This window comes from Schistocerca piceifrons, unplaced genomic scaffold (genome assembly GCF_021461385.2).
Source record: "Schistocerca piceifrons isolate TAMUIC-IGC-003096 unplaced genomic scaffold, iqSchPice1.1 HiC_scaffold_453, whole genome shotgun sequence".
NCBI classification, from domain to species: Eukaryota; Metazoa; Arthropoda; class Insecta; order Orthoptera; family Acrididae; genus Schistocerca; species Schistocerca piceifrons.
This window is the reverse complement of record NW_025728682.1, coordinates 1-5,000: the sequence shown is the minus strand read 5'-3', so window position 1 is coordinate 5,000 and position 5,000 is coordinate 1. Positions and strand designations below refer to the sequence as shown.

General features: G+C 55.9%; 2 non-coding genes and 1 pseudogene across 2 annotated transcripts; all 3 read right to left on the bottom strand.

Annotated features, from left to right (window-relative positions):
• The window catches only part of LOC124751096, a 4,223-nt pseudogene extending 3,594 nt beyond the window's left edge, over nucleotides 1–629 (bottom strand).
• Nucleotides 630–817: 188 nt separating this feature from the next.
• LOC124751088 lies at nucleotides 818–972 on the bottom strand. The gene has a single exon (XR_007012037.1). It is a non-coding gene; the product is annotated as a 5.8S ribosomal RNA (ribosomal RNA).
• Nucleotides 973–1,324: 352 nt separating this feature from the next.
• On the bottom strand, nucleotides 1,325–3,233 carry LOC124751089. Its single transcript, XR_007012038.1, has one exon. It is a non-coding gene; the product is annotated as a small subunit ribosomal RNA (ribosomal RNA).
• Nucleotides 3,234–5,000: the final 1,767 nt, after the last annotated feature.

The following is a 5,000-nucleotide window of genomic DNA, read 5'->3' as shown; positions in this document are numbered from 1 at the left end:
GACGTCCTACTAGGGGAGAAGTGCGGCCCACCGCACACCGGAACGGCCCCACCCCGCGGCGAGTGGAAAGGCAACCGGACACGACCCCGCCGCGGATTGCTCCGCGCGGGCGGCCGGCCCCATCTGCCGAGGGCGGAGGCCAGTGGCCGGATGGGCGTGAATCTCACCCGTTCGACCTTTCGGACTTCTCACGTTTACCCCAGAACGGTTTCACGTACTTTTGAACTCTCTCTTCAAAGTTCTTTTCAACTTTCCCTCACGGTACTTGTTCGCTATCGGTCTCGTGGTCATATTTAGTCTCAGATGGAGTTTACCACCCACTTGGAGCTGCACTCTCAAGCAACCCGACTCGAAGGAGAGGTCCCGCCGACGCTCGCACCGGCCGCTACGGGCCTGGCACCCTCTACGGGCCGTCGGCCTCATTCAAGTTGGACTTGGGCTCGGCGCGAGGCGTCGGGGTAGTGGACCCTCCCAAACACCACATGCCACGACAGGCGGCAGCCTGCGGGGTTCGGTGCTGGACTCTTCCCTGTTCGCTCGCCGCTACTGGGGGAATCCTTGTTAGTTTCTTTTCCTCCGCTTAGTAATATGCTTAAATTCAGCGGGTAGTCTCGCCTGCTCTGAGGTCGTTGTACGAGGTGTCGCACGCCACACCGCCAGCCGGCTGTGCACGCTACCGAGAAAGTACCGGTATGCGAACCGCCAGGCGACGGGCGCGCATCGCACGTTTGAGGAGACGCGGCCGGCCCCACAGGCGGCCGCGACACTCCCAGGTCTGCGAAGCGGGGCAAACGCCGCGCGCTTCAGTATACGTAGCCGACCCTCAGCCAGACGTGGCCCGGGAACGGAATCCATGGACCGCAATGTGCGTTCGAAACGTCGATGTTCATGTGTCCTGCAGTTCACATGTCGACGCGCAATTTGCTGCGTTCTTCATCGACCCACGAGCCGAGTGATCCACCGTCCTGGGTGATCTTTTCTCAAGTTTCCGCCGTCTCTTTCGAGACGGTCGCATAGGCGGGAGTGAGGCGTGTGGCGGCCCCTGTTCCAGCGTTCTGTGTCCAACGGCCTCACGGCCGACGGGCGTCGTACGGCTCCACACCGGAGCGGACAGGCACTCGGGCGAAAGTCATTCAAAACCGGCGCCAGGCGCCAGGTGCCGCAGGCCAGCCGCTCCAGCGCTTCAGCGCTCGTACCACACAACATTGCCGCTAGTTTTGAGAGGCACGCGTGGTTCCGCACGCGGCGCACGGCTACTGCGAGCCGTACAGGTAGCGTGTTGCGCGACACGACACGCACATCGAAAGACATGCAGTCTAGTCGGTAATGATCCTTCCGCAGGTTCACCTACGGAAACCTTGTTACGACTTTTACTTCCTCTAAATGATCAAGTTTGGTCATCTTTCCGGTAGCATCGGCAACGACAGAGTCAATGCCGCGTACCAGTCCGAAGACCTCACTAAATCATTCAATCGGTAGTAGCGACGGGCGGTGTGTACAAAGGGCAGGGACGTAATCAACGCGAGCTTATGACTCGCGCTTACTGGGAATTCCTCGTTCATGGGGAACAATTGCAAGCCCCAATCCCTAGCACGAAGGAGGTTCAGCGGGTTACCCCGACCTTTCGGCCTAGGAAGACACGCTGATTCCTTCAGTGTAGCGCGCGTGCGGCCCAGAACATCTAAGGGCATCACAGACCTGTTATTGCTCAATCTCGTGCGGCTAGAAGCCGCCTGTCCCTCTAAGAAGAAAAGTAATCGCTGACAGCACGAAGGATGTCACGCGACTAGTTAGCAGGCTAGAGTCTCGTTCGTTATCGGAATTAACCAGACAAATCGCTCCACCAACTAAGAACGGCCATGCACCACCACCCACCGAATCAAGAAAGAGCTATCAATCTGTCAATCCTTCCGGTGTCCGGGCCTGGTGAGGTTTCCCGTGTTGAGTCAAATTAAGCCGCAGGCTCCACTCCTGGTGGTGCCCTTCCGTCAATTCCTTTAAGTTTCAGCTTTGCAACCATACTTCCCCCGGAACCCAAAAGCTTTGGTTTCCCGGAGGCTGCCCGCCGAGTCATCGGAGGAACTGCGGCGGATCGCTGGCTGGCATCGTTTATGGTTAGAACTAGGGCGGTATCTGATCGCCTTCGAACCTCTAACTTTCGTTCTTGATTAATGAAAACATACTTGGCAAATGCTTTCGCTTCTGTTCGTCTTGCGACGATCCAAGAATTTCACCTCTAACGTCGCAATACGAATGCCCCCGCCTGTCCCTATTAATCATTACCTCGGGTTCCGAAAACCAACAAAATAGAACCGAGGTCCTATTCCATTATTCCATGCACACAGTATTCAGGCGGGCTTGCCTGCTTTAAGCACTCTAATTTGTTCAAAGTAAACGTGCCGGCCCACCGAGACACTCAATAAAGAGCACCCTGGTAGGATTTCAACGGGGTCCGCCTCGGGACGCACGAGCACGCACGGGGCGGTCGCACGCCTTCGGCTCGCCCCACCGGCAGGACGTCCCACGATACATGCCAGTTAAACACCGACGGGCGGTGAACCAACAGCGTGGGACACAAATCCAACTACGAGCTTTTTAACCGCAACAACTTTAATATACGCTATTGGAGCTGGAATTACCGCGGCTGCTGGCACCAGACTTGCCCTCCAATAGATACTCGTTAAAGGATTTAAAGTGTACTCATTCCGATTACGGGGCCTCGGATGAGTCCCGTATCGTTATTTTTCGTCACTACCTCCCCGTGCCGGGAGTGGGTAATTTGCGCGCCTGCTGCCTTCCTTGGATGTGGTAGCCGTTTCTCAGGCTCCCTCTCCGGAATCGAACCCTGATTCCCCGTTACCCGTTACAACCATGGTAGGCGCAGAACCTACCATCGACAGTTGATAAGGCAGACATTTGAAAGATGCGTCGCCGGTACGAGGACCGTGCGATCAGCCCAAAGTTATTCAGAGTCACCAAGGCAAACGGACCGGACGAGCCGACCGATTGGTTTTGATCTAATAAAAGCGTCCCTTCCATCTCTGGTCGGGACTCTGTTTGCATGTATTAGCTCTAGAATTACCACAGTTATCCAAGTAACGTGGGTACGATCTAAGGAACCATAACTGATTTAATGAGCCATTCGCGGTTTCACCTTAATGCGGCTTGTACTGAGACATGCATGGCTTAATCTTTGAGACAAGCATATGACTACTGGCAGGATCAACCAGGGAGCTGCGTCAACTAGAGCTGAGCAGCCGGCCGCCCGGGAGTGTGTCCCGGGGGGCCCGCGCGAACACGCAAGCGTCCGCTCAATCATTCTGCAAACAGGAGGAGGCTGAGCTCCCCTGCACAATACACCTCGAAACCCTCTCAGGTCCCGGCGGCGCGCAGCGCCGTCCCAAGTACTTGGTCGGGTTCGAGAGAGGCGCAATCGCCCGGAGTTAGGCGAGTAGACGCTTTCGGTGCGACCACCCGTGCTCCCAACTGAGCTTGCCGCTGCCGACAGAGGCCCGGGAGCGTGCTGTCGTGGCATTGCCGGCGGGAGACAACACGCGCCACCTACGGTGACCGGCAGCTCCAACGCCAGCGCCACAGAAGGACAAAAAGCCCCACTTGGGTGCCGAAGCGAACTCTCCCAGCACAGCGGCACACGCCAACACATCCGCACAGCTGCGATACAAAACCACCAGCGAGAACCGCTGGGGGCGACCGAGCAGCAGACGGCGTCGCGGCGCCGAGCGCCGGGCGGCGGCGCATCCTCAACGCACACAGTCCTCAATCGGACCAGCACACTGCAGATGTCCACCGCGCTTCGCACCGGGCCCGCGAGGACCTACTTTGGCCGCACGGCGCCGCGCGCAGGGTGCGCCGGCGCGCAGCTGCGACGCCTGCCGCGTCCGTCGGCCGGCGCGCCTGCCACTGGCCGCCCCCCAACCAGCCGGCTGTAGCGCGTGCGCCCACGCACCGCGCGGGCCAGCACGCCGGGAGGCGCCCCCCTCACCGGCCGGGGACGGTCCCACCCAGCCACCGCCGCGTATCGCTTCACACCCAGATGCCGTTCAGTTTCGTCGGCATGGTGGGTATCGCTGGAACAACCGGTTAGTACCTCAACCTATCGTCGCCATCACCGATTCACCCCTAGCGAGAACAACCGCACCACAACGGGTTACCATTTCTTCATTTGCGTAACTTCACCAGAAAACGTAGGCGTCCATCGCCATTTGGGTGTTCCCATGTCGCCCTAACGGCAGCGTCAGTTACGATTGCTGTGGACAGGGGTCATCATGATTGGGTCATTGACCAACGGAAAATGTGTTCCCTGGTCAGATAAATCATATTCTTTGTTACGCCAGGTCAGTGCTTGGGTCTGGATACCCCATAGACGAACAGCAGTAATAGGCAAAGGCAAAAACCAGTGCATGCTGCATTGTTGCTAGAGTTTCCCCCTCCTATATAGGTCACCCCATCCCCCATGCAGTGATGCCAGAGCTCCCCTCACCTTCTCAAAGTCAAGGTCACCAACCCTCTCCCCCCCCCCTCTCATTCCTAGATAACGAGTTTAGCCCACTTGCCTTCTAGATATCGGAAATGGATGGTGGCATTGGTATTTTATTACCATTTGCTTGATGGTGACCTTATAAAAGTATTTAAAAAATGGTTAGCTGAAATTATAGCAAGATCTTGCAAAGTGTTTGAAAGCATAGCAGTTCCTATTTCTTACATATATTAGGAAGTTCAATAGGACTATTAATCCTATTCCTCCTTGAGTTACAGAAGAACTAGTTGTTTATTTGTAGAGTAGCTGAGCTGTCTACAAGTTACAGGAAGGTTATTGTGTTCTAGTATTCTGCTACAAAATGTTACTATGATCAACCATCGGCACATGGTTCAGTGTCTCAGAAATTCTGAAATCACTTTGTTACAAAATTATAAAACAGGGTTTTACCTCTTGATACACTATGCCTCTCCAATATAATGGATACATCATATGACAAGAA